The sequence below is a fragment of the Mus musculus genome, chromosome X (assembly GCF_000001635.26).
Source record: "Mus musculus strain C57BL/6J chromosome X, GRCm38.p6 C57BL/6J".
Lineage (NCBI taxonomy): Eukaryota > Metazoa > Chordata > Mammalia > Rodentia > Muridae > Mus > Mus musculus.
The window spans coordinates 5,725,338-5,751,312 of NC_000086.7; the positions used below are offsets into that span (position 1 = coordinate 5,725,338).

Consider the following 25,975-nt stretch of genomic DNA (forward strand, 5'->3'; position numbering starts at 1 on the left):
TTGTATTAATTGCATTTTCTATGTGATAATGAAACATTAAAAACTGGACTACTGAGAAAACACTTATCCCCCAGGATTCAAAAGGAATAGTGTCAGCTGTTCTAGAAGCTGGCCAACAGTAGCAATTGTTGTCCTGGTGGAGGCATGAAGCCACAAAATAGAGCAATGTATTTAGCAATGGGAATAAATTTTACTACAGACCAAATGCTTGGGGAAGGGTGTTATGCTAAGATAGAAGAACAAATCTGATCTGCTGATAACATAATGTCACATTGCAGCTATAAGAGTTTGGGATATGTTCCCAATTCTAAGAAGGGGCAAAGTGTCCACACTTTGGTCTTTGTTCTTCTTTAGTTTCATGTGTTTTGCAAATTGTATCTTGTATCTTGGGTATTCTAAGTTTCTGGGCTAATATCCACTTATCAGTGAGTACATATTGTGTGAGTTCTTTTGTGATTGGGTTACCTCACTCAGGATGATGCCCTCAAGGTCCATCCAAACTAGCCAGTACCCCCGGACCTCGTGTCTCTAGCTGCATATGTAGCAGAAGATGGCCTAGTCAGCCATCATTGGGAAACTTGCAAACTTTATATGGTCTTGCAAACTTTATATGCCTCAGTACAGGGGAACACCAGGGCCAAGAAGTAGGAGTGGGTGGGTAGGGGAGTGGGGGGGGGAGGTATGGGGGATTTTTAGAATAGCATTTGAAATGTAAATGAAGAAAATACCTAGTAAAAAGAAAAAAGAAAAAAAAAGATGTGTCTGACAAAAGCAAAACTTAAAAAAAAAAAGAAAAAGAAAAAAAAAAGTTTGGGATATGAATGAGTAGCCTGATAAACAATCTATCTCATTTACTAAGGTAATGCAGGGTTCTGCGGAAGCATTCACAAACTTCTTATAGAAATTGGGTTCAGCTATAAATAGAGCCATATCAGACCCTGAAACCAGACAGTCATTGATAGCAATTCTGGCTTTTGAGAATGCAAACACTGAATGGAACAGAGCAGTCAGACCACTGAAAACATGAGGATCCCATATAGATTAATGTATAAGGAAGTCAACTGGCATTGGTTATCATGGGCATAATACCAAGATCATAGGGCAAATCATAGATATAAATATCAGGAACCAAAGTGCTCGATGTTTTAATTGTGGTAAATTTGGTTATTTCCAAAGAAATTGTAAAGCTAAGAGTCAGACCTTGTCATGACTCTAGAAATTATGGTAATCATAGAAAAGAAGGAACATGTTCTGATTGCTATGAGCCACAAAGACTTCTAGGGTATTGTAGCCAGTGTGGGAAGGACACATTTTGGTCAAGGGATTGGTGGTTCAAGAGATATATACAAGGTAACTTCTTGACATCAGGAAACAAACCTACGGGCCTGTCAGCTCTAGGCCCCAAAGCAAGCAATACAAACAATTTTCCTTTGGTCAAGGAGGTACCAAACAGGCAAGAAAATCAAAATTTAGTATTTACTACCAAATTCTCCTGCCACCTATGCCCATATATTCTTCTGAAACAGAGGATCCTGAACCATACAGACAGGAGCCTGGCATATGTTGGGAAGCATGGGAGACTTGGTAAATGTTTGAGACCGGCTAAGCCTGGGAGGCCTGGAATGCTTTGGAGGCCTGGTAAGCATTAGAGGCCTGGTTTGCCTAAGAGGGCTAGATAGAATGATAGCCCTGGTAAACTTCTCAGGACCTGGAATTCATAGGAGTCCTAGTAATCATGGGAGATACAATAACCCTATGAACCCTGGAGAGCATGTGAGGCCTAGACACCAGGTGAGGCCTAGTAACAACAGGAGGCATAATAAGCACATGAGGCCTACTAACCAAGAGCAGTCTGGGAAGCAGTCAAGCACTAATTAGCAACTGAAGCCTGCAAATGATACACCTGGTAAGTTTGAGAGACCTGGTAAGCATGGACGATTAGGTAAGTTTGAGGCCTGCTAAGCCCTGGAGGCCTGTAAATCCCAGGAAGATTAGTAAGCATGGGAGGTTTGCTAAGCATAGGAGGCCTAGATAGCATGGCAGCCCCTTAAAACATGAGAGACATACTACACTTTTCAGAACCTGGCACTAATGGGAGGCCTAGTAACCTTGGGTCTTGGAATGATCATGTGAGGCCTAGTAACCAGGTAAAACCGAGTAACTATAGTAGACATCATAAGCCCATGGGTGCTAGTAAGCAAGGGAAATGTGGTCACAATGTGAGGCCTAGTTAGCAATTGAGTCCTAGTATCCATGGTAGATCTGGTAAGTATGAGAGGCCTTGGAAGCATGGGAGGCCTGGTAAACTTGGGACACCTGGCAAGATAAGGTTGTGTGCGCGGTAAGCATAGAAAATCTGACAAACATAGGGAGTCTCCACAATCACGGTAATCTTAAGAAGCCAAGGAAGTCCTGGTGAACATAGTCCTGGTAGGCCTCGTAAGCTCAGGAGTCCTGTGTAGCCTTAGAGGCCTAGTAAGGCTGGGAAGTCTGCAAAGTCTGGGAGGCCTGATAAGTATTAGTAGGCTGGCACGCATAGAGTATCCTAGAACCCAATAAACCTTGGAAATCTTGGGATTTAGTTAGAATGTGTTATCTGAAAAACATGGGATCTTTCGTAAGCTTGGCAGTCCTGGACAGCTTAGGAGTTCTGGCAAGAATGACAAGACTCCAATCATGGGAAGGCCTGCTAATCATGGGTGTCCTAGAAACCAAAGATGCCCTGGAAAGCATGGGACGCCTTGTAATGATGGCAGTCCTGTAAACAAGGGAGACCTGGTTAGCCTTAGAGGCCTGGATACCTCAGGAGTGCTGAGAAGGATAAGAAACCTCTAAGCATGGGGAGACCTAGTAAGCATCAGAATACTAGAACCCAAGGAAGACCTGGAAAGCATTAGAGGCCATGTAAGATTGGCAGGTCCCATAGACATGAGAGGCCTGGAAAACTTAGGAGGTCTGATAAGTATTAGTAGCCTGGTAATCATGTGCAGGGCTAGGCATGGGAGACCTCAAACCCAAGGGCCTCCTGGAAAGCATGGGAAGCCTAGAAAGAACAGGATAAACAAGTAGGCCACGTACGCCTAGGAGACCCTGAAAGCTCAGAAATCCTGATACCAATGAGAATTGATGCATTCCTATCTCCTTGTACAAAGCTCAAGTCTAAGTGGATAAAGGAACTCCATGTAAAACAGAGACACTGAAGCTTATAGAGGAGAAAGTGGGGAAAAGCCTCAAAGATATGGGCACAGGGGAAAAATTCCTGAACAGAACAGCAATGGCTTGTGCTGTAAGATCGAGAATTGACAAATGGGACCTCATAAAGTTGCAAAGCTTCTGTAAGGCAAAAGACACCATCAATAAGACAAAAAGGCCAGCAACAGATTGGGAAAAGATCTTTACCAATCCTAAATTGGATAGGGGACTAATAAATATCCAATATATATAAAGAACTCAAGAAGCTGGACTCCAGAAAATCAAATAACCCTATTTAAAATGGGGTACAGAGCTAAACAAAGAATTTGCAACTGAGGAATTCTGAATGGCTGAGAAGCACCTGAAGAAAATGTTCAACATCCTTAATCATCAGGGAAATGCAAATCAAAACAACCCTGAGATTCCACCTCACACCAGTCAGAATAGCTAAGATCAAAAATTCAGGTGACAGCAGATGCTGGAGAAGATGTGGAGAAAGAGGCACACTCCTCCATTGCTGGTGGGATTGCAAGCTGGCACAACCACTCTGGGCCTCAGATTTCTTAAACTGCTTTCTGCTGCCCAGGGACATTGTCAATTTTGGGGTGTAGTTGATCCTCACCATCAACACACAGGCTCCTCTGTGGGCAGCAGTTCATATTCCTGTGAAAGTATCTGATTAATCATTTAGTTTGAAAATTTTTGTATTTGTCATTGGATGAATGTGAGGAAGAAGTTGATGAAGCAGGGTGCAAATAATACGGTAGAAAAATTACAGGAAGGGGAGTCAGGAAAGGCAGTATCCATTTTCATATGAGCTTTTCAAAGCCCCAGGGATCAGAAACATTGAGTTGTTTCTTACCTTTTTGGTGGTCTTTATTATACCTGATTGGTTAATGTAGAAGTAGCATTCTTTTTGGAGAAAAAAAAAAACAGAACCCACACTTTTCAGCTATTAAGAATGTCTAGTCCCCATCAGATTTGAAGTACCACTGCTGCCAGGGGATCAATCTGTCCTTGGAGACTGAGTATGGTTTAGGCCACCTGTTGAAGATCATTGATAAACTAGAAAGAGAAGTGATGGTATAAGGTTAGGGAGGTGGCCAGTCCTGCTGTTCCTGTGGTAACACCTGCAGTTATTCCTGCAACAGCAGGGGGGTAGGATTTGAATTCTGTTTTGTTATGCCAGGTAGCTATTGAATCCACAGCCAGAATTGGTAGGGGCTACTCTCAATGGATTATCCCTAATTTAGGGAAAAGAAACACCAGTGTACAAACTCCTGGCCAGCTGGCAGGTAGATGAGCATACACCTTAGTACCACAAACAACCAATGTGTTCTGGACTGTAGGACACTGTGAAAGAGGTCAAGTATAGAGAGTTATGTTTTTATTATAGTCTAGGGAACTTAATTTTCCTACAGAACATGTCCCAGATGACTTAAAACAGTGTGCCGAGCCAAAGAGGGTGCTATAGAAAAGGTAGGGGATTGAAACGACACCAGGGTCAGGGTAGTTAGTGAAAGATAAAGCAAGGCTATTTGACACTAGATGTCTTAGTTGGGGTTTTACTGCTGTGAACAGACACCATGACCAATGCAAGACAACATTTAAGTGGGGCTGGCTTACAGGTTCAGAGGTTCAGTCCATTATCATCAAGGCAGGAGCATGGCAGCATCCAGGCAGTTATGGTGCAGGTGGAGTTGAGAGTTCAACATTTTCATCTGAAGACTGGCAGCAAAATATTCAATTTCAGGCAGTTAGGACAAAGGTATTAAACCCCATGCCCACAGTGACACACCTACTCCAACAAGGCCAAAACTCCTGATAGTGCCACTCCCTGGCCCAAGCATATACAAACCATCATACTAGAGAAACTATAAGTGGCAATTGTGAGCCAGTTACAGATGGCACACACAACCAGCAATCTCCAAAAGCAGCCAGGTTAGGTGACATTAAGGAGCTGATAAGCCAAGGTCAGAGTCTGGACCAGAAGGAAAAATGGCAAGTTAGAACTATTTAGTAGAGGGAATGTCAAAGAAGTAATAACCTTGGAGAAGTATGTATTTACTTCTCCTATTTCTTCTGTCTCTGGGGTTGGATAATTGGGACATATTTTCTCTGGATATGAATCATCCTTATCAGGAGCCCCAATTAGTTAGTGTGGTAGAGTTTACCAACAATGCTCATTTCCCATCTGTGATTCCATGGGTCCTGGATATAGAAGAAGAGGGTCTTGCATCACTGATAGAAGAGGTGATTGATCTGTAATGCTAACATATGTAATTGGCAAGACCAATATTGGCAGCCCAGTTAGCGTCAGGACCATCCATAGACAGCTAAAGGCTGTTTACAATCAGCTCCTGAACCCAGAGATGACATCATTTCTAGGCAACCGTGCGTGCAGCTCCTGTGTCTGTTGCCATGGCACCTGTCTCACCCCCCCACACACACACACAGATACACACAAACATCCATTATCTGCATCACAGCCGAGATAAAAGACATGTACTCTGACCCATAGCTCTCTCTTCTTCACTTCTGCCTCATTCTCCTCCCCCTAAGACACCTCTGTTAATAAAGCTTCTTACATGCACCATTTCATCTAACAGCCAGCCCCACCCTCCATATTTGTCTGGTCATTCCTTACAATAATCCTTTGTCTTGTCAAAAAGGAAGCAATATTTATATATTTAGAAGGAATGGTGGATATAGGGATAATGGAAATTCTGAACGGCTCCTGGTATCTGGCTCTAGAGCAGTTCTCTGGTTCTATTTGGAGAGTCTGTTTGTCTTAAGCAATGATTTCTTGAACTTTGAATCTTCATGTATAAGGGTTACCATAGGTAGAAATGAACAGCAGAGGGAGGAGAAAAAACCCTTATGCAATACAATAGCTGCAAGAGTGAGCCTCATTTTATTGGAATTGGACACAAAGTGGTTGGTCCTGATGTCTTATGAAGCTCGAGAGAGCAGAGTCCTGTCAGGGTTTATGTCTAAGATGATGAGTAATTTTGACGTGGAGAGATAATGGTTTTGTGGTGAGACAGGTGAACCAAAGAGAGAGGTCACAAAAATGTACCTTGAAAAGGCCCTACCATTTAAGGGAAAGGCATGTGGGAAAATGATCAGAAAGGATAGAAGGACCTGATCCCCAATGCTGATAGGAAGTAGACAGGAAATAGTATATGACCATGGTAGATGGTGGTCAGTAAAGTTCCATAGGAGGGAGCAGAGAAGACAGAGAATGGGAACAGGTAAGTGGTAGAGAGGAGAGACTTTGGGCACAAGACTGGGAGTCAGGACCAGTTGTCCATACATGAGCTCAGAGTGAGATGAAAAGAGGTCAACTGTGGAAAGCCCATAGCCTGAAAAGATGCAGTGGCTGGCATTTTACCCAGTATAGGTAAAGTTCCTATGATAAGGGTGGTTTTTTAAAATAGTACTCAGTCAGAACCTATCTTTCCTGAGGACTGGGGGTGGTACAGAAATATCTAATAATAAAAAAATAAAATAAAAAGAAAATACCAAGGGACATTGGGAGCTTTAGATAGAGTTTGAGAAACTTGGGAGGTGAATTCAGGACCATTGTCTAACTGAAAGATTGGGATTCCCAAGTCTGAGTGGGGACGTGGGGAGGCTGGAATTCTAAATCAAAGGATGATCTTATGGAGGAGGAGATCAGAGACTGACCTATTTTGTTGGTGATGGGGAATGCCTCCACCCACCCTGAGAAGCTGTCCACCAAGGTCAGGAAGTACTTACCATGTTTGACAGTGGGCATGTGAGTAAATTCAAGTTCCCAGTCCGTCCCAGTTAGGGAACCTCTAGCCTGGTGGGTAGGAAAAGAATACCTGGAGTTGGGGGTCTGACAGCAGACTGATTTTGCAAGAGGCAGTAATAGATTTTAATAAACACAAGTTCTCAGGGGTAGGAACAAAGTAATGTAAGGTTTGTCTGTTAGAATGAAAGAGCTGGTGCAGATAGGAGAGAGTTTGACAACTGTCAGGAGATTGTAACTTGAGAATGTCCTATGGTGGGTAAAAGGATTCTAGGCCCACAAGAGCCAAAGCTTTAGCTCCCTGGTCAGCCCATGTGGTTGTTTCCCTTAGAGATAATAAACTTGTCCATCTAGTGGGACTGGCAGTGGATAATTCCAATAGCTGTCAGGAGATAGAAGGCTTTTAACATGACCATAATTTGGTCCGCATTAGTTATTGATCCTCCTTTTGTTGTAGTATAGGAGGATATAGAAGGCATATTTAGAGTCTGAGTCTATATAGATATTTAGGGATTGTCCCTATACCAATTGAAAGGCTATTGTAATAGCTATTGGTTTAGCCTGTTGGTTAGTAGTGTGGACACTATAGACTCTAGTCCTTTGGGCTCCTTTATGTATAAAAGAGCTGCCATCTATGTATCAGGTATAGATGGTCTGAGACAATGTGCCCTGCTTTATGTGTGAGGCATGGGACAATAGTTCCTCTAAGGTTTCAGTGCAGGAGTGAGATAGGGAGTGGTCAACATTTAGTCAAGGAAAAAAGTTTGAGATACTGAGAGGTGGGCATGATTGGAAAGTAAGTGTGGTGTCTTCTATTAGTGCTACCTGAAGGGAAAGAACCTTGGAGGGAGGTAGGGTTTGTAAGCCATTGTAAGTTAAGAGCTGGGACATGTTATAAGAGAAGAAAGTGATAGGAGATCCAAAGGTTAGGTTTTTGGTTTTTTTTTTTTTTTGATTCTCAAATAAGGAGCTTAGCAACTGTTAAAGCACATATACAAGGTGCCCATCTCTGAATGGTCAGGTCTAATTTTTCTTTGACAAGTATGCTATGAGTGCAAAGGAAGGCCCTAGTTTGTGACCTAGAATTCTAAGGATATGTCCCTCTTTTTCTGTTACATAAAGGGAGAAGAGATGTGTTAGGTTTGGGAAGTATAAGGCTGGGGCCCAAAGGAGGTCCTACTGGAACCTCTGAAAGGGCTTAGTAAAAGGTTTGAGAAGAGGTTACTGAGTGGGGCCCAGGTTGCTTTATTTAAGGGGCAGGAAAGGAGGGAAAAAGGAAGGAACCCGGAAATGTAAAATGCCATCTATTTTTATGAATGATAAAATCTCTTTAGTAGAGGGGACTGCTACAGACTGAATTAGTTGTTTTCTATCTAAGGTAATGGCTTTGTGGGTTGGAGTAATTGTTAGTCCCAAGTAGGTGAATAGAGGGGTGGAAAATTGGACCTTAGAAGGTGACCAAGACCTCTATAGCCTTGGCTGGACAGGAACTTTAGAAGAACAGAGCTGATAGTCTGGCTAATTTCTAGAGAGGGACTACAGAGAAGAATATCATCAATGTAGTGAATAATCAGAGAGAGAGAGAGAGAGAGAGAGAGAGAGAGAGAGAGAGAGAGAGAGAGAGAGAGAGAGAGAGAAGCCAGGACATAACCAAGTAGATGTGGGCTATCCTGGAATCCCTGAGGGAAAACAGTTCAGGTAAAGGCAAAGATACTTTATGACTGGACATATAGGGGGATAGAGAATAATGCATCCTTGAGATCCAGGACTGAGAAATGAGAGGTACTTAAGGGGATGGTGGAAATAAGAGTGTAAGGGTTAGCCAAAACTGGATGGGGAAAAGCCACTGCACAATTAAGGAGCCAGAGATCTTGAACCAGGTTATAGGTTCAGTTGGGTTTCTAAATCACAAGTATAGGGGTGTTAAAAGAGAATGAAGTAGGACAGAGACTGTTTTGCTTTTCCTTAGGAGGTCAGAGATGACAGGCTTAAGTCTCTAAGAGAGAGAGAGAGAGAGAGAGAGAGAGAGAGAGAGAGAGAGGGAGGGAGGGAGGGAGGGAGAGAGGGAGAGAGGGAGAGGGGAGAGGGAGAGAGGGAGAGAGGGAGAGAGGGAGAGGGGAGAGGGAGAGAGGGAGAGAGGGAGAGGGGAGAGGGAGAGGGAGAGAGGGAGAGGGAGAGAATGGTGTTTAGCCACAGAAGAGTTATGGATGTCCCAGACTCAGGGGTCCACCTGGGAGGCTGGCAAAATAAATGGCATGTTAGAGCCAGTAGGTTGGGTAGCTAGAAGAAGAGAGGGGTTGCTGGTGAGCTTGAGTTCAGATGAATGTTGGAAACAAAAGAAATAGAGGCTCCCACTTTGGCTAGAAGATCCCTTCCTAATAAGGGGATGGGACACATTGGTACCACCAGAAAAAAAAATGGTGAGAGGAACACCCCTAAATGAAACTAAATGGTGGGGTCTGGTGAGGTTGGTAAGGCTGTCCCCCTACCCTGACAATAGGAAAATGAGGAAAGATGGGTCTCCAAAAACTCTGTCAGGATCAAGTAAGTGGCCCCAGTGTCCAAAAGAAAGGAGATGGGCCACCCTGATACCTTAATGACTACCTGTTAGTAATGATAGTGGTTGGGTCAAGGGAACTTGGAACCCTTCGTTTGTCCATGGCCAAGCCTAGAGTATTAGCTGCAGGGTGTTCTGGAAGTGATGTTCCTGTGCCATGGGCTTTCATGGGTTTTTCATGCCCTGTGGCTTTCATGGGTTAGGGCAGGCCTATGCACTGTGATCCTGCTGACCACACTTGAGATATAGAGACCTGGTGGTTCCTGAGTCTTAGGAGACCAGGGAGCCTGGGTAGTGGCTGGATCTGGTTGTACAGTCTTGGACAGTATATGGTATTTTTGTTTGTGGGCCTTCTCCTCTCTTCCATGGTAAACTTTAAAGACTAGTACTAAGACATGTGCCTGTGGAGTTAGAGGTGCTCTCTCCAAGTGTTAAAGCTTGGTTCTAGTATCAAGGTAGCTTTGGGAAAAGAAACGGTTCATCAGGAGTTGTTTATCTTTTAGATTTTCAGGGTCTAGATTAGTATATTTTAAGAGGGCCTTTGTAAGGCACTCTAAAATTTGAGACAGATTTTCCTATCTGTCCTGGATGACCTCTTGGAATTTTCCATAGTTTATTGGCTTAAGGGCAGCCAGGAAGCAAGTTGTAAATTAGTCTCTAGCTAAAATGCCACATAGAGTATTATAGTTCCATTGGGGATAATGGTCCAGTACCGTCTCAGACCTAATCAGGTGTGCCACACTGGTTTAGTGTATTTCATTTGCATGTACTCTAGCCTGCTCCCAAACACACCTATGCTTCTTGGGAAGTAAGTTGTTACTGAGAATCATGTATATGTCATGGAAAGTCAGATTATAAGATTGAGTGATATACTGAAATTCTTTAATAAAAGTAGAAGAGTAAGAGGTATAGGACCACAGTCATTTTTTTTTAATCTGAGAAACTTCACTTAACAGAAAGGGGACATGTACCCTAACTACACCATCTACCCCGGTAACTTACCACAAAGGAAGAACTGAAACTGTGCTATGCTGAGTGAGGGAAGGGCTCCAGAGAGAGGTTGGCTGCAGAGCAAGAGCTAGTAGTTTGAAGACTTGAAGTAGGTGCTAGCATGGGATGGTTATAGTGGCCTGTAGGTAGTGAGGGAGAGGAGGAATCTGGAGAAGCTAGATGCAGAGAGGATGCTGAGGAGGCTGGGGAGTAGGGGAAGCTGATGAAGCTTGGGAAGCAGAGGAGGCTGGAGAGACTTCTCAGGAAGAGTAAGCAGAGGAGGCTCGAGAGACTGGTCAGGAAGAGTAATGAGGGGGCTTGTTAGCTTGATCAAGCATAGTGGAAGAGAGAACGTTTGGAGTGAAGGTAAGAAAATGCCTCCCTTCTATTTTCCAGATCACTGGCAATAGGGGTGAAGCTTCCTTATAATAATAGGATCAAAAGTACTATTAGAGGCCATTTCGAGTAGTTATTTAGTGGGTATTGGAGTCAAATCTGATTGCAAAGTTGTATGAGTCTGGAAGTCTAGGTTAGGCATTAGTTTTAGAGGGTTGAAGTTTTCCAGGAGGCATCCCAGTTGGGAGCCTGGAGGTATGGACAAAGATGAAATTCCCATGGGTGAGGAAAAAGAGGTTATTATTTTCTATCACTTCTGGTGTCCCAAGGGTAGCAAAGATAACAACAAAACACCTATGGTACAAACTGGCTTACTGGATCATCACATGGTAACCAGGGACCTATAGGACATATGCCTAGGAAATGCAGAATATCCAGTCATGAGATTTTTGAGAGAAAGGGGAGGAGCATGTCATGAGAAATGAGAAATTTTGCCCAAGGGAAGAGGTCCTAAGGTGGGGAATCAGCAAGAAGGGTCAGCCATAGCCATGAAGACCGTGACTGGTGGTTCTCTATCTCCAAGGACACCAGAGAGGTACTGGGAACTCAACATTCACTCCCTCAGGTTCAGTGGGGCATTTATGCTGACCAGGAGGGGAAACACACTAATCTTCAGGTGTTTGAATGCAAATATCTAGTGATCTGATGGTTGGAAAGTGAGCCCAAGTAGCAGGTAGGCTTGGGATAAGGTCTCTGCCTGTGGGTTTACACCCCACAGCAGGGTGCACAAGGCAGGACCATGAACCCACCAATAAGCAAATCAAAGTCTAGAAAACAACACTAATGGAACTAGGTGGTCAGTTCCAGCAAAAGCACACCATCCAACAGGTCTCACATCAAAGGTTAATTAAGGGAAAGGGGTATAAAGGCTGCCTCTGGGAGAAGGAAGGGAAGAAAGAGATAGAGTAATGGAAAACATGGCTTTTTATCTGGGTTGTGGCACATGCGCAAAAGGACATGAGACAGGGGTGACACTATGTTGCCTCTGGGCAGCTAATGATGACATGTCCTGTTGTCTCAAAGCCTAGGAGCTTACTGTGAAGATGCATTATTGTCAACACTATCATAGAGTCCCTTTCAGGGGTCCATTGATGTGTTAACACTGATAAGCATGGGAGATTGGGTCAATATTTGAGGACTGTAATGCCTGGGAGGCATGGAATACATAGGAGGCATGGATCACCTATAGCAAATACAAGAAGCCTAGTAAACTAGTCAGAACATGACATTCATGAGAAGCCTAGTTATCATGGGAGGTACAATAACCATGTGAGGCCTGATGAACATGTGAGGACTAGTAATCAAGTAAGGCCTAGCAGCCATAGAAAGCATAATAAGCATATGATGCCTAGTAACCAAGGGGAGTGTAGTAAATATGTGAAGACTAGTAACCATGGTAGACCTGGTATGAGAGGTCTGGTTTAGGAGATATGGGAGGCTTTCTCAGCCTGGGAGGCCTGGAAAGCTTAGGAGACCTGGCAAGCATGAGAGGCATAGCTCACTAAGAGGCCTGGTAAGAGAGGCCTGGTAACTTTGTCAGGATCTGGCATTTGTGGGAAACCTAGTAATCATGGGAGGTGAAATAATCATGAGAGGCCTGGTAAGCAAGGAGGTCTGGTAAAAGATGTGAGGGCTAGTTAGCAACTGAGGCTTAGTAACCATGGTAGACCTGGTAAGTATGAGAGACATTATAAGCATAGAAGGCCTGGTAAAGTTGAGAGGGCTGGTAAGCTTAGCGAGCCTGGGAACCATGAGAAAGCTGCCAAGAATTGGGAGGGCTAGTTATCACGGGAGTCCTAGAACCCAAGGAAGACCTGGTAATCATGGTAGGCCTCATAAGCATAGGAGGCCTGGTTGGCATGGGAGTACTAGTAAGCATGGGAGGTCTGATAAGCATGGGAGGCCTGGAAATTTTAGAACACCTGATAAATATGAGAATCATGGAAAGTATGTGAAGGCCTGGTATGGGGCAAGTGGACCATGCTACCGGACTGGAGACCTGGTAAGGTTGAAACCAAGTGAGGTCTAGTTAACCATGTAAGGCCTGGTAAACATAGGAGGCCTAGGAACTGTGGGAGGCTGATAAACATGGTAGGCATAGTAAGCAAATGTGGCATAGTATTCATGGGAGGCCTGATAAACATGTGAAGCCTAGAAACCAAGTGGGGCCTAGTGACCGTGGTAGGCATGGGACGTTTGAGAGGGCTGGTAATCATAGGCAGCATGGGAAACATGGGAGGCATAGGAAATATGGGAGGCCTGGTAAGTGTGTGAGGGCTAGTAAGCCAGGGAATGCTAATAACCATCAGAGACCTGTTAAACATGGCATTCCTGGTAAATTTGAGAGGCCTGGTAAACATGGATGGCCTACTAAACATAAGAATCTACAAAAGTACGGGGGGGGGGGGGGGGCTGGTAAAATTGAGGCCTGTAAAACTTGTGAGGTTTGGTAAACATGGAAGACTATAGAAGGACTTTCTCGGACCTGGAAGTGGTATAAATAATAACATGGAAGCTTTTAATTAAGTTGAAAACTTAGGTCTTTCACATAGGTGAAAGGATGTTTTCCTGAAGCAGACACAAGTGAAAGGATATATTGCTATAGCAAACATGTGAAAGGAGGCATGATGTTCAGGAAAAAAGTTATATATATATATATATATATATATATGTGTGTGTGTGTGTGTGTGTGTGTGTGTGTGTGTGTGTGTGTGTGTGTCTGCCTCGCTATTCTTCACTAATAACATGAATATCTTGGTTCACCTAACAATGTGGTGACACCATAGAGGAAAACTTTTCATAGAACTTCTCATGGGGTTCTTGTGGCTTCTTGCAAATTCAGGGGCCTCAGGAGCTTTACTGTTTCCTCTGCTTGCTGTTTCATGTGTGGTGACTGCCAAGTGAACTGGACTGAAGCTGGTGGTTCACATGTGGTGTCTGTCAAGAGGACTAGACTGCAGCCGCTGATTCAGTATTTAGTGTTTGCTACTGGACTGAACTGCTGGTATCCTGACAATGAAGATTGGATCGGCCCACAAAGAAACTATTTCTGAACAGGTCTACTTCTCCCATGCCATAATAACTTTTTCACTACCTCTAGTTGTTAGTGGGCTAGAGGGGAGGTTAAACACCTATAAAAATAGGTTGAGAAAAATGTATACCTACAACATACCTTCATACAGTGTGAAGAATGTTACACCAACAGGAGACCTAGTGAGCATGGGAGACCTGATAAACCTGGGAGGCCTAGAAAGCATGGGAGACTTTGTAAACTAGGAAAGAGCTCATAAACATGGCAGACCTGATACATTTGGGAGGCCTGGGAAGCCTAGAAACTATTAGAGACCTAGATAGTATGTTAGGTCTATAGAGCACGAAAGCCCTGGGAAACGTGGGAGACATAGTAACCTAGTGAGGTCTAGTAACCGTGGTATGTCTGGTAAGAATGGGAGACCTGGAACACATGGCAAGCCTGTTTCAAATGGGAGGTCTCAGAATTATAAAAGCCTTTGGAGACACGGAAGTCTGGGAAACATGGGAAGCCTGGGAGCCATGGGAGGTCTGGGAAGCAAGTAAGGCCTGGTAAATATGGGAGGTCTGCTAAGCATGGGAAGCCTGGTAAATCTGAGAGGGCTGTAAGCATGGTATGTCTAGTAAGCATGGGAGGCCTGGGAAGCATAAGAGACTTAGCAAGCATTGGAACCTTGGTAACATGGTGAAAGTATGAAGCTCCGTGTTAGTATTGTCACTCTATGACAGCTGCCATTTTACTAGGGCTTGAACACTGCTGTGACAGTGGTTGGGTGGAGTTCCTGGGTGCCTGAGTCCCACTGGTCCCAGTTACTTCTGGTGTTGTGGCAGATGTTGTGTCCTTTAAATTTAAGCCAAGGGCGTAGATGTGTTCTCTCTCTCTCTCTCTCTCTCTCTCTCTCTCTCTCTCTCTCTCTCTCTCTCTCTCTCTCTCTCTTCTTCAGCTTACCAATACCAAACACAACCCATGGGTTGGAAACTTATTATTAAGAAGACAGGCTGCCATTGTTCCCTCCTCTATAACCTTAAATAGCCCATCTATTTGTGGATTTCAATCTTGTGATGATATTTTAGACTCATTGTTTGTGGTTTTCAGGCTAAAAATCAGCTCACCCAAAAGAATCCAGGTTGCAGTATCAGCTCCCAAGTCTTTTCTGTGGCCCTGGCCAGTCAGTCTGCTGTTCAAATCAATAAAGTTGCTCTGCTTAAGAAAATTTGGTGTGTCCTGAGGGTTGGATTTTCACCAGACTCAACAACACTTAGAAACCCTTTAAAAAAAAAAGATATATTTATTTATTGTATGTATACTGTAGCTGTCTTCAGACATACCAGAAGAGGACATTGGATCCCATTACAGATGGTTGTGAGCCACCATGTAGTTGCTGGGAATTGAACTCAGGACCTCTGAAAGAGCAGTCAGTGCTCTTAACCACTGAGCCATCTCTCCAGCCCCTAAAAAGTCTTCCAAAAAGGAAATTTGAAGTACTCTAAACTGTCAAGACATTTAAATGGAACTCTTTCTTGAGTACATACTCATGCCTTGGTTATATATTTTTCCTTTTGCTAACGGCAAGTCTCCCTGCCTTCCTCCTTGCCTCCCCCAACCACATTTATAACAAAAACTTTGCCTTAATAAATTCCAACTCTGCTTCAACTGACTCGTCTTAAAATTCATCCCCACTCATTCTCAAAAATCCCAACTTCAGCTGGTCTCTGAAATGACCTCCTTTGGCTACTATAGATGGCAGCACAGAGCTCTATCTCCTGCTTCTGCTGCAAGTGGTACTTAAATTTCTCTCTCTCTCTCTCTCTCTCTCTCTCTCTCTCTCTCTCTCTCTCTCTCTCTCTCTCTCTCTCAAATTAATTAATTACTTTATTTAGTTACATCCCAAATGCTGCCCTTCCTCTAGTCCTCCCTCAGAGAGTTCTTCCCCTGATCCACCCCCACACACTTCCTTCACCTCTGAGAGTGTGCCTCCTCCAGCATGCCTCCTACCTGTGGTATCAAGTTATTACAGGATTAGGTACATCCTCTCCTACTGAGGCAAGACAAGGCAGTTCTCTGCTGTATATGTGCCAGAGAGAGCCTCATACTAGACTGTATATGCTCTTTGGTTGGTGGCTTAATCTCTGGGAGGTCTGAGGGATCTGGGTTGATTGATACTGTTGTTAACAATCCCCTTTAGTTCCTTCAATCCTTTCCCCAACTCTTCCATGGGGTCCCCAAACTCAGTTCAATTGTTGGTTGTCTCTAGATTTGTCTCAGTCAGCTGCTGATAGAGTTTCTTAGAGGACAGCTATGCTAGGCTCCTGTCTGCAAGCAAAACATAGCATCAGTAATAGTGTCAAAATTTGGTGCCTGCCCATGGGATGGATGCCAAGTTGGGCCAGTCACTGGATGGCCTTTCCTTTAGTCTCTGCTCCACTTGTGTTCCTGTATTTCCTTTAGACTGGAACCTTCAGAATTTTCAACCCAAAGTAGTTCCCGTCTAAAAGAGATGCTTAAATTTTCATGGGTTTGGAACAGACCTTGGGCACGAACTCTGCATCCAGTCCCGCAACACCCAGAGGAAGATCCACTCCCAGGCACTCAAGTATGCCCAGGATCATAGTATCAGAGGTGAGGAGGACACAACATCTGCCACAATGCCAGAAGTAACTGGGACCAGTGGGACTCAGGCACCCAGGAACTCCACACGACCACTGTCACAGATTACTCCCAGTCTGAGCCAGTGCCCTGAGCAGAACTTGGGTGTGAACTCTACAGCCAGTCCCACAACACTCAGAGGAAACTCCACTCCCAGGTGCTCTAACATGCCTAGGTCCACAGGATCCCAGAAGCTTGATCATACCAGGATCTCAGGATTACAGGATCCCAGAATCAAAGTATCACAGACAGATGAACCCTGAGGAGTTGTGACACAACCAGGATCACAGGAAGGACAGGCTCCAATTAGACATAGTGAGGGCAGGTAGCACTACAGATAATCAGATGGCAGGAGGCAAGTATAAGAAAATAGGCAATAGAAACCAAGGCTATACTAAACATCATCAGAACCCAGTTCTCCAACGACAACAAGTCGTGGGTACCCCAACACACCAGAAAAGCAATTTTGGATTTAAAATCACATCTCATGATGATGATAGAGGATTTTAAGAAGGACATAAATAACTCCCTTAAAGAAATACAGGAGAGATCCAGAGACTGCCCCACCTAGGGATCCATCCCATAATCAGCCACCAAACTTCAGACACTATTGCATATTCCAGCAAGATTTTGCTGACAGGACCCTGATATAGCTGTCCCTTGTGAGGCTCTGCCAGTGCCTGGCAAATACAGAAGTGGATGCTCACAGTCATCTATTGAAAGGAACACAGGCCCCCCAATGGAGGAGCTAGAGAAAGTATCAAAGGAGCTCAAGGGGTCTGCAACCCTATAGGAGGAACAACAATATGAACTAACCAGTACCCCCAGAGCTCGTGTCTCTAGCTGCATATGTAGCAGAAGATGGCCTAGTCAGCTATCATTGGGAGGAAAGGCCCTTGATCTTGTAAAGATTACATGCCCCAGTACAGGGGAATGCTAGGGCTAGGAAGCAGGAGTTGATGGGTTAGAGAATAGGGCAGGGGAGGGTCTAGGGGACTTTTGGTATAGCATTTGAAATGTAAATGAAGAAAATATTCAATAAAAATATTGTTTAAAAAGGAAATACAGGAGAACACGGGTAAACAGTTATAAATTCTTAAAGAGAAAACACAAAAATCTCTTAAAGAATTAGAGAAAAACACAATCAACAGGCCAAGGAAATGTACAAAACCACCCAGGATCTAAAAATGAAAATAGAAATAATTATGAAATCACAAAGGGAGACAACCCTGGAGATAGAAAACCTAATAAAGGGATCAGGAGTCATAGCTGCAAGCATCACCAACAGATTACAAGAAATGAAAGAGAGAATCTCAGGTTCAGAAGATACAATAAAAATCATTGACACAACAGTCAAAGAAAATGCAAAATGCAAAAAGCTCCTAACCCAAAACATCCAGGAAATCCAAGACACAATGAGAAGACAAAACCTTAGGATAATAGGTATAGAAGAGAGGAAAGATTCCCAACTCAAAGGGTCAGTAAATATCTTCAACAAAATTATAGAAGAAAACTTTCCTAACCTAAAGAAAGAGATGCCCATGACCATACAAGAAGGCTACAGAACTCCAAATAGATTGAGCCAGAAAAGAAATTCCTCCCTTTGCATAATAATCAAAACACCAAATACAATAAACAAAGAAAGGATATTAAAAGCAGTATATGTAACAGCAGACCTATTAGAATTACACCAGATTTCTCACCAGAGATTATGAAAACTACAAGAACCTGGGCAGATGTCATACAAACCCTTAGAGAACACAAATGTGCCCCCACACACACCTGGCTACTATACCCAGCAAAACTGTCAATTACCATAGATGGCAAACCCAAGATATTCCACAACAAAACCAAATTAATACAATATCTTTCAACAAATCCAGCCCTACAAAGGATAATAGAAAATATCAACACAAGGAGGGAAACTACACCCTAGAAAAAGCAAGAAAGTAATCTTTCAACAAAGCCAATGGAAGATAGCCACACAAACACAATTCCATCTCTAACAACAAAAATAACAGGAAGTAATAATCACTTTTCCTTAATATCTCTTAACATCAATTTACTCAATAAACCAATAAAAAGACATTGACTAATAGACTGGATGTAAACAGGACTCAGCATTTTGCTGCATACAGGACCTAAGTGACAAAGGCAGACACTACCACAGAGTAAAAGGTTGGAAAACAATTTTCCAATCAAATGGTCCCAAGATACAAGCTGGAGTAGGCATTGTAATATTAAATAAAATCATTCCCCAATTAAAAACAAAAAAACATAGTCTAATGAACTGGCTACACAAACAGGATCCAACATTTTGTAGCTTACAGAAAACCCACCTCAGAGAAAAGGACAGACACTACCTCAGAGTGAAAGGCTGAAAAACAATTTTCCAAGCAAATGGTCCAAAGAAACAAGCTGGAGTAGTCATTCTAATATTGAATAAAATTGACTTCCAACCCAAAGTTATAAAAAGAACAAGACAAGGAGGTGCACTTCATACTCACCAAAGGTAAAGTCTATCACAATGAACTCTCAATTCTGAATATCTATGCTCCAAAAGCAAGGGCAGACACATTCATTAAAGAAACTTTAGTAAAGCTCAAAGCACACATTGCAACTCACACAATAATAGTGGGAGACTTCAACACCCCACTCTCACCAATGGACAGATCCTGGAAACAGAAAATAAACAGAGACAAGTGGACACTAACCGCAATTATGAAACAAATAGACTTAATAGATATCTACAGAAAGTTTTATCCTAAAACAAAAGGATATACCTTCTTCTCTGTGCCACATGGTACCTCCTCCAAAATTGACCATATAATTGGTCACAAAGCAGGCCTCCACAGATACAAAAATATTGAAATGATCCCATGCATCCTATCTGATCATCACTGACTATGGCTGATCTTCAATAACAACATAAATAATAGAAAGCCAACATTCACATGGAAACTGAAGAACACTCTACTCAATGATAACTTGGTCAAGGATGAAATAAAGAAAGAAATTAAAGACTTTATAGAGTTTAATGAAAATAAAGCCACAACATACCCCAAATTATGGGACACAATGAAGGGAGTCCTAAGAGGGAAACTCATAGCCCTGAGTGCCTACAAAAAGAAACTAGAGAAAGCATACACTAGCAGCCTGACAGCACACCGAGAAGGTCTAGAACTGAAGAAGCAAATTCACCCAAGAGTAGTAGAAGGCAAGAAATCAGTTTTCTAATTTTTTTTAATTATCTATTTTCTTAGCTGCACCTTCTCTCAAGAATTAAAGGAATAGTATGCCAATGTGGAAGAAATAACCCGGGGATCCATTCCAGAATCAGCCACCAAACCCAGACACTATTTGCACATGCCAGCAAGATTTTGCTGAAAGGACCCTGGTATAGCTGTCTCGTATGAGGCTATGCCTGTGCCTGGCAAATACAGAAGTGAATGCTCACAGTCATCTATAGGATGAAACACAGGGCCCACAATAAAAAAGCTAGAGAAAGCACCCAAGGAGCTGAAGGGGTGTGCAACCCTATAGGTGGAACAGCAGTATGAACTAACCAGTACCCCCAGAGCTCGTGTCTCTAGCTGCATATTTAGCATAAGATGGCCTAGTAGGCCATCACTGGGAAGAGAGGCCCCTAGGTATTGCAAACTTTATATATGCCACAGTACAGAGGAATGACAGGACCAAGAAGTGTGAGTGGGTGGGCAGGGGAGCAGGGCGGGAGGGGGAGTGTATAGGGAACTTTTGAAATTTGAAATGTATATAAAGAAAATATATAATTAAAAAAAATCAACTCTCAACCAAACTTTATCAAAAAAAGACAAGAAAGGATACTTCATATTGGTCAAATGAAAAATCTACCAAGATGAACTCTCAATTCTGAACATCTATGTTCCAAATGCAAAGGCACCAAATTTATAAAAGAAACTTTACTAAAGCTCAAAGCACACATTGCACCACACACAATAATAGTGGTAGACTTCAACAAACCATGATCAATGGACAGATCATGGAAACAGCAACTAAACAGAGACATGGTGATACTAACAGAAGTTGTGAACCAAATGATTCTAACAGATATCTATAGAACATTTCATCCAAAAGCAAAAGAATATGCCTTCTTCTTAGCACCTCATGGTACCTTCTCCAAAATTGACCATATATTTGGTCACAAAATCAGACCTCAACAGATACAAAAAGATTGAAATAATCCCATGCATCCTATCAGATCACCATGGACTGAGGCTGATCTTCAGCAACAACATAAATAGTAGAAAGCCCACAATACACGTGGAAGCTGAACAACACTCTTACTCAATGATAACTTGTTCAAGGAAGAAATAAAGAAAGAAATTAAAGGCTTTTTAGAATTTAATGAAAATGAAGACACATCATATCAAAACTTATGGGACACAATGAAAGCAGTGATAGGAGGAAAACTCATAGCTCTAAGTGGCTCCAAAAAGAAACAGAAGAGAGCTTACAGTAGCAGCTTGACAATACACCTGAAAGCTCTAGAACAAAATGAAGCAAATACATCCAAGAGGAGTAGAAGGCAGGAAAGAATCAAACCAAGTAGAAACAAAAAGAACTATGCAAAGAATTAACAAAACTAGGAGCTGGTTCTTTGAGAAAATCAACAAGATAGATAAACCCTTAGCCAGACTAACCAGAGAGCACCGATACAGTATCCAAATCAATAAAATCAGAAATTAAAAGGGAGACATAGCAATGAAATATGTCTTAAAATAACCATTCTGGTTGTTGAATAGCAACAGTTGAAAATATTAAAATCATCTTCTCCAAAAAAAATTCATAATTTTAGCTGCACCTTGTTTCAAGAATTAAAGGGATGGAATGCCAACGTAAAAAAAAATAAGTGCAAAGTAGTTAAACTCCATGTCATACTATTCCCTACAGCTTCCTGAGGATTTCTTTTTTCAGAGATTATTTACTCAAGCAAAATTAGATCATTATCCAAATTGATACATGTATATTAGTAGCAATGGAAGGTATGAGAAAGGGCCCCTGCCCTATGGTCCTCTTTAGACCCTACCTTCCATTTCTCTAGTAATAGTAGGTAACATTCCCTCGTAACACTAGAAAGGCAAACAAGCTTTGCCACTTGTGGTTAAACTAATAGAATGCCTCTAGACCAAGGTAAAAATATGTCATTCTAATGATATTCCAAAGATGAGAACATTACATAGTACTGTCTTCTCTCTTAAGAATTAAGCCAACTATGCCTATCAATCATCTTCCCAAGGTCCATCCTCTCCCCAAGAAAAGCTGATTAACCTAGAGATATACTAAGGAGAAGGGAGAAATAATTATCTCCTTAGCAAGAAAATATACTCAGTCACCTTTTCTAGAAACCGTGTAGTTACTGACAGCATCTACAATGCACACACCTCCCCACTTTCCTTGGTTAGTTGGAAATGCAGAAAATTTTCTTTCACTTCTTTCTATCTCTTTTTTTTTTTTTTTCAAACACTGGCATAAGCTTGGGCATGCTTTGCCTGATGGTCTGGGATTTCTTAGACTCTCTTTGAGGCCCCCTGCTCACCTGCTTATACTTGTGTTTCATGTAAGCAATTTGCTAACCTCAATTGTTGAACTTGCCTGCATTCTTGGATCATAACTCAAAAAGCAAAATGTTCTCTTTCTTCCCTTTCTACATTTCCTTCCTCCCAGGAGCTAGAAAGCTTGCCTATTTTTCTTTCCCTTGAAACTTACTGGGGACAGTATACAATGACAACGACTGCCTGCAGTAGGCTGGCTGGAAACATCTCAGAAGACCACGGTAGCTCCTTGTAGAAAAGGATGGTGTCTGGAACCCTGAGAAGCAGGAGACACATCCCTCCAGGGGATGTGCCATCTGAAATAAGGGACTGCCTGCAGTAGGCCAGGATGGAGACATCTCAGTAGCCTGCAACAGCTCTTTGTAAAAAACACTTGTTCCCATTTCTCCTAACCTTAGCCCTGGACAATGGCTATATAGATTCCATTTGTGCATGACTGCTTTTCATTTGGCCTTGGTGTGCATAATTATTCTATTATATCTGACTTTCTTACTTCTTTCTTCTTCTGCTCTGGTGAATTCTGTAAATCTAGATGTTCCTTAATGTAATGATTCTTATACAGTTAAACATTGAGGCATAGGGGCACAGCACAGCACAGTCCTAATGGCCCAGGTGCATGCTGTGTGTTCTCATCTTGGAAACAATGTAATAACTATACGATGGTAGCACCAGATTAATGCTGACTTCCAAAGAAGGTTTGAAGAAATTATTAGAAAATTAAATAGAGCCAACATTGGGACCCCAAGAAAGAAGAAAACTATTGAAGTTATGAAATAAGCTTTGCATAACATTTGAGAGTGGTTCCTGGATAAGCAAGTATAGAATATGTAAAATCTTATATTAGTAAAACTAAGTCAAAACCCTGGGACTCTTAGGAGAGTCATTGTGTGCAATGTGCAGAAGCAGAAAGCTAGTGGAACTATTGAGTTAAGGGTTAACTTAATTCTTTCGGGCTACTGCCTGGCTGCTTTGCCCATGTCATTTATCATTAGAGCCTCACAAGAAAATGCAAGTAGCTGGCCTCAGAGCTCTGAGTTCTGAAGTATAATAAGTTAAAGTTTAAATAATGATAAGTTTGCAATTATTATTATTTTGGCTATAGGCCTGGGAATAGGGAAGCTTGGAACACTGGGGAACAATGGTAATTCTTGATCCTTTGTTGGACCTGTTTTTTTTTTTAATTTGATATGGCAATGATTGTACAATGTCTTTTTATTTTTACCTGCTTTTGGAGTATCAGTAAAAGACTGCCACAAGAAAAAGGTGAGCATGCATGAGAAGAGCATGCGAAGAGTGAGTGAAGAGAGAGTGTGAAGAGTGAGTGGAGAGAGAATGTGAAGAGTGAGTGGAGAGAGAATGTGAGGCATGTATGGAGTGTGTGTGTGTGTGTGTGTGTGTGTGTGTGTGTGTGTGTGTGTGAAAGCAGAGTACATGTGGTTTGTGTGTGAAGAGTGTGTGTGAGAGTAAAAGGGGAACACACAGAGGTGTGTATGAGCCTGGGAGTTCAAGAAGAAAAGCACAGAGGAGAAAAGCCAAGAGCACAAGAGAATGCAGAGTGTGTGAAGTCTCAAGCTGTGAGCGGAAGAGAGAGAGAAAGAGAGAGAGAGAGAGAGAGAGAGAGAGAGAGAGAGAGAGAGCAGAGAATGAGAGAGAAGAGAGACAAACTTTAATCCTTGAAAAATTGCCTGTCAGCTTGTACCCAAGAAAGTAGTCTGTGTATATTTATTATGCACCTTCCAGATATCTCTGCTTCCAGTTGAGAACTCTGATCCTGTGTCAAAGCTTGAACCCCACAGAAACTCCAGTAAAACGGCCCTTTAACTTCCTTCTTGGTTTGTTTCTAAGTTCTAAGTTCTTTTCCTAATGAGACTAAGAGTGCCAAAGAGAAAAGCCCAATCTTTCTGGAAATGGAACCACACAAGAGAATTTCAGGTTGAGCCAGTATGAAGCAGAATTGGAGTTTATTTTAAAAAATGAAAGAAAAACAGCAGTAAAGGGAAGGCTTACCAGTTGTGAGAGCTTACTGCTCTTCCAGAGGAAGGGATTTAGTTGTCAGCATCCACATCAGACAGTTAACAATCACCTGTAACTCCTGCTCCGTGGGATCAAAGTCCATTTTCTGCACTCCACAGGCACCCACACACAGGTGGACAAATGAGCAAACTGGGACACAGAAATAAATAAATAAATAAATAAATAAATAAATAAATAAATAAATAATAAAACAATCCATTTTAAAAAGAAAGACATAACAAAGGAAGGAAGGCCCTTAGAGGAAAAATTAAGGCACATCTACAAACCCAGGTGTGGTTTTTTTCAAAGAGTTAAATTCATGTGTCTTAGCATTAGACTTATCTACCATTTGGTTTCACCTGTTACATTTCAGCAGGTGGTTAATTTATTTTCCTTTTACCCCTCCTCACTAAATAAGTTTAGAGTGCTAAAGAGATAGAAAGCCTTGGAGTACTGAAGGAAACCATTGCCACCCCCTTGAATTTAGACCCTACCTTCCATTTTCCTGGTAATACTAGGACGATACACCCTCTACTATTCTGTATGATGTGAATTTCCATATGAAAAGGTGGAGGAATCTTAATTTTGTTGAAGGCTAGTAAAAAAAATTATACTATTTCACAGTTTAAAAACAGACTGTAAGTTCGATCTCTGGCCCTGGGTGGAGACCTGCCATTCCAGGGTACTCGGAATATTTCATATTACCTTCTCCTCCTTTTAAGTGGTAATCCAGCTTGGTCTGTGGTTCACATTGCCAGGAGTCCATCTCTTCGCCTTCCCACCAGAGGAAATATGATTCACCTGAACACATGTCAAAGCTATAGGAAGACTATATATACCCTTTTTGCGATAACATCCAAGTTCCTCATGGCAGCCCCTCCCTCACTGCAGCCACTTGCAGTTCTTCCATCATATAGCACTTCAGAGCTCACCAGCTTTTTGGTGCTACAGAAAAATGTTAACTTTTCCTTTTTAAAAGATCGTTTTCTTTTGAATGCTGGCTGAAATCGAAAGCATATTTATCCTGGAACTCTAGGCTTTTTAGGTCTTACTCTGAAGTTCCCTATCCCATCCTGCCAGATGACTGATTGCTGGTCTGCATTACAAAATATGTATCTTTCACTTTGGCATCTTCACCCTCTGAGTGTAGCTGCTAAGATTTACAGTTTGCCTGCCTAATTAGCTTGCCTTTTTTAAACATTTTGTCTCAAACACCAATGAACTTGCTCTCCACTTTCCTTCTGAGTCCATTTTAAAATTCTTTTTTTCCCTCATTTCATTTTTTATTAGATATTTTCTTCATTTACATTTCAAATGCTATCCCAAAAGTCCCCTATAACCCCCCTCCACGCCTTGCTTTTAAAATTCTTTATCAAAGACAGTAAGAACTCAAGAGAACACATTGAATTTGCCATAACAAAAAACTTTAATATAGGTTTCTTCCTAGAAGTATGTCCATACGTCTTTTCAATGCTTTACATTTCTTTAGCTAGTGAGTCTCCTACACTAGATTGGTAGGTGGCTCTTTCTCATAGGCCCAGTTTTCCATTACATGAGTGATGCTTACTCTTTCTGGAGTTGGCAATACTCTTCCTTTCCCAGTAGAACTAGGTAATACAATTTCATCCCAGCCTCTTTGGCATTAGAAATTTGAAGGGAAGATAAGTAGAGGAGACAGATTTATTCAGTCTGGAGAGAAGAAAATAGGTAGCCACTCTGTCTCAAACACACCATTTTCCAGTGAAGCCAAATTCTCAGGTCGCTTTGTGGGAGAATGA

General features: G+C 42.2%; 1 long non-coding RNA gene across 1 annotated transcript; it reads right to left on the reverse strand.

Moving 5' to 3' along the window:
- Positions 1-4,824: 4,824 nt before the first annotated feature.
- On the reverse strand, positions 4,825-24,340 carry Gm39489. The gene is made up of 3 exons (XR_877999.1): positions 24,192-24,340; positions 15,057-15,211; positions 4,825-4,920 (listed from the first exon to the last, which is right to left on the reverse strand). It is a non-coding gene; the product is annotated as a predicted gene, 39489 (long non-coding RNA).
- Positions 24,341-25,975: the final 1,635 nt, after the last annotated feature.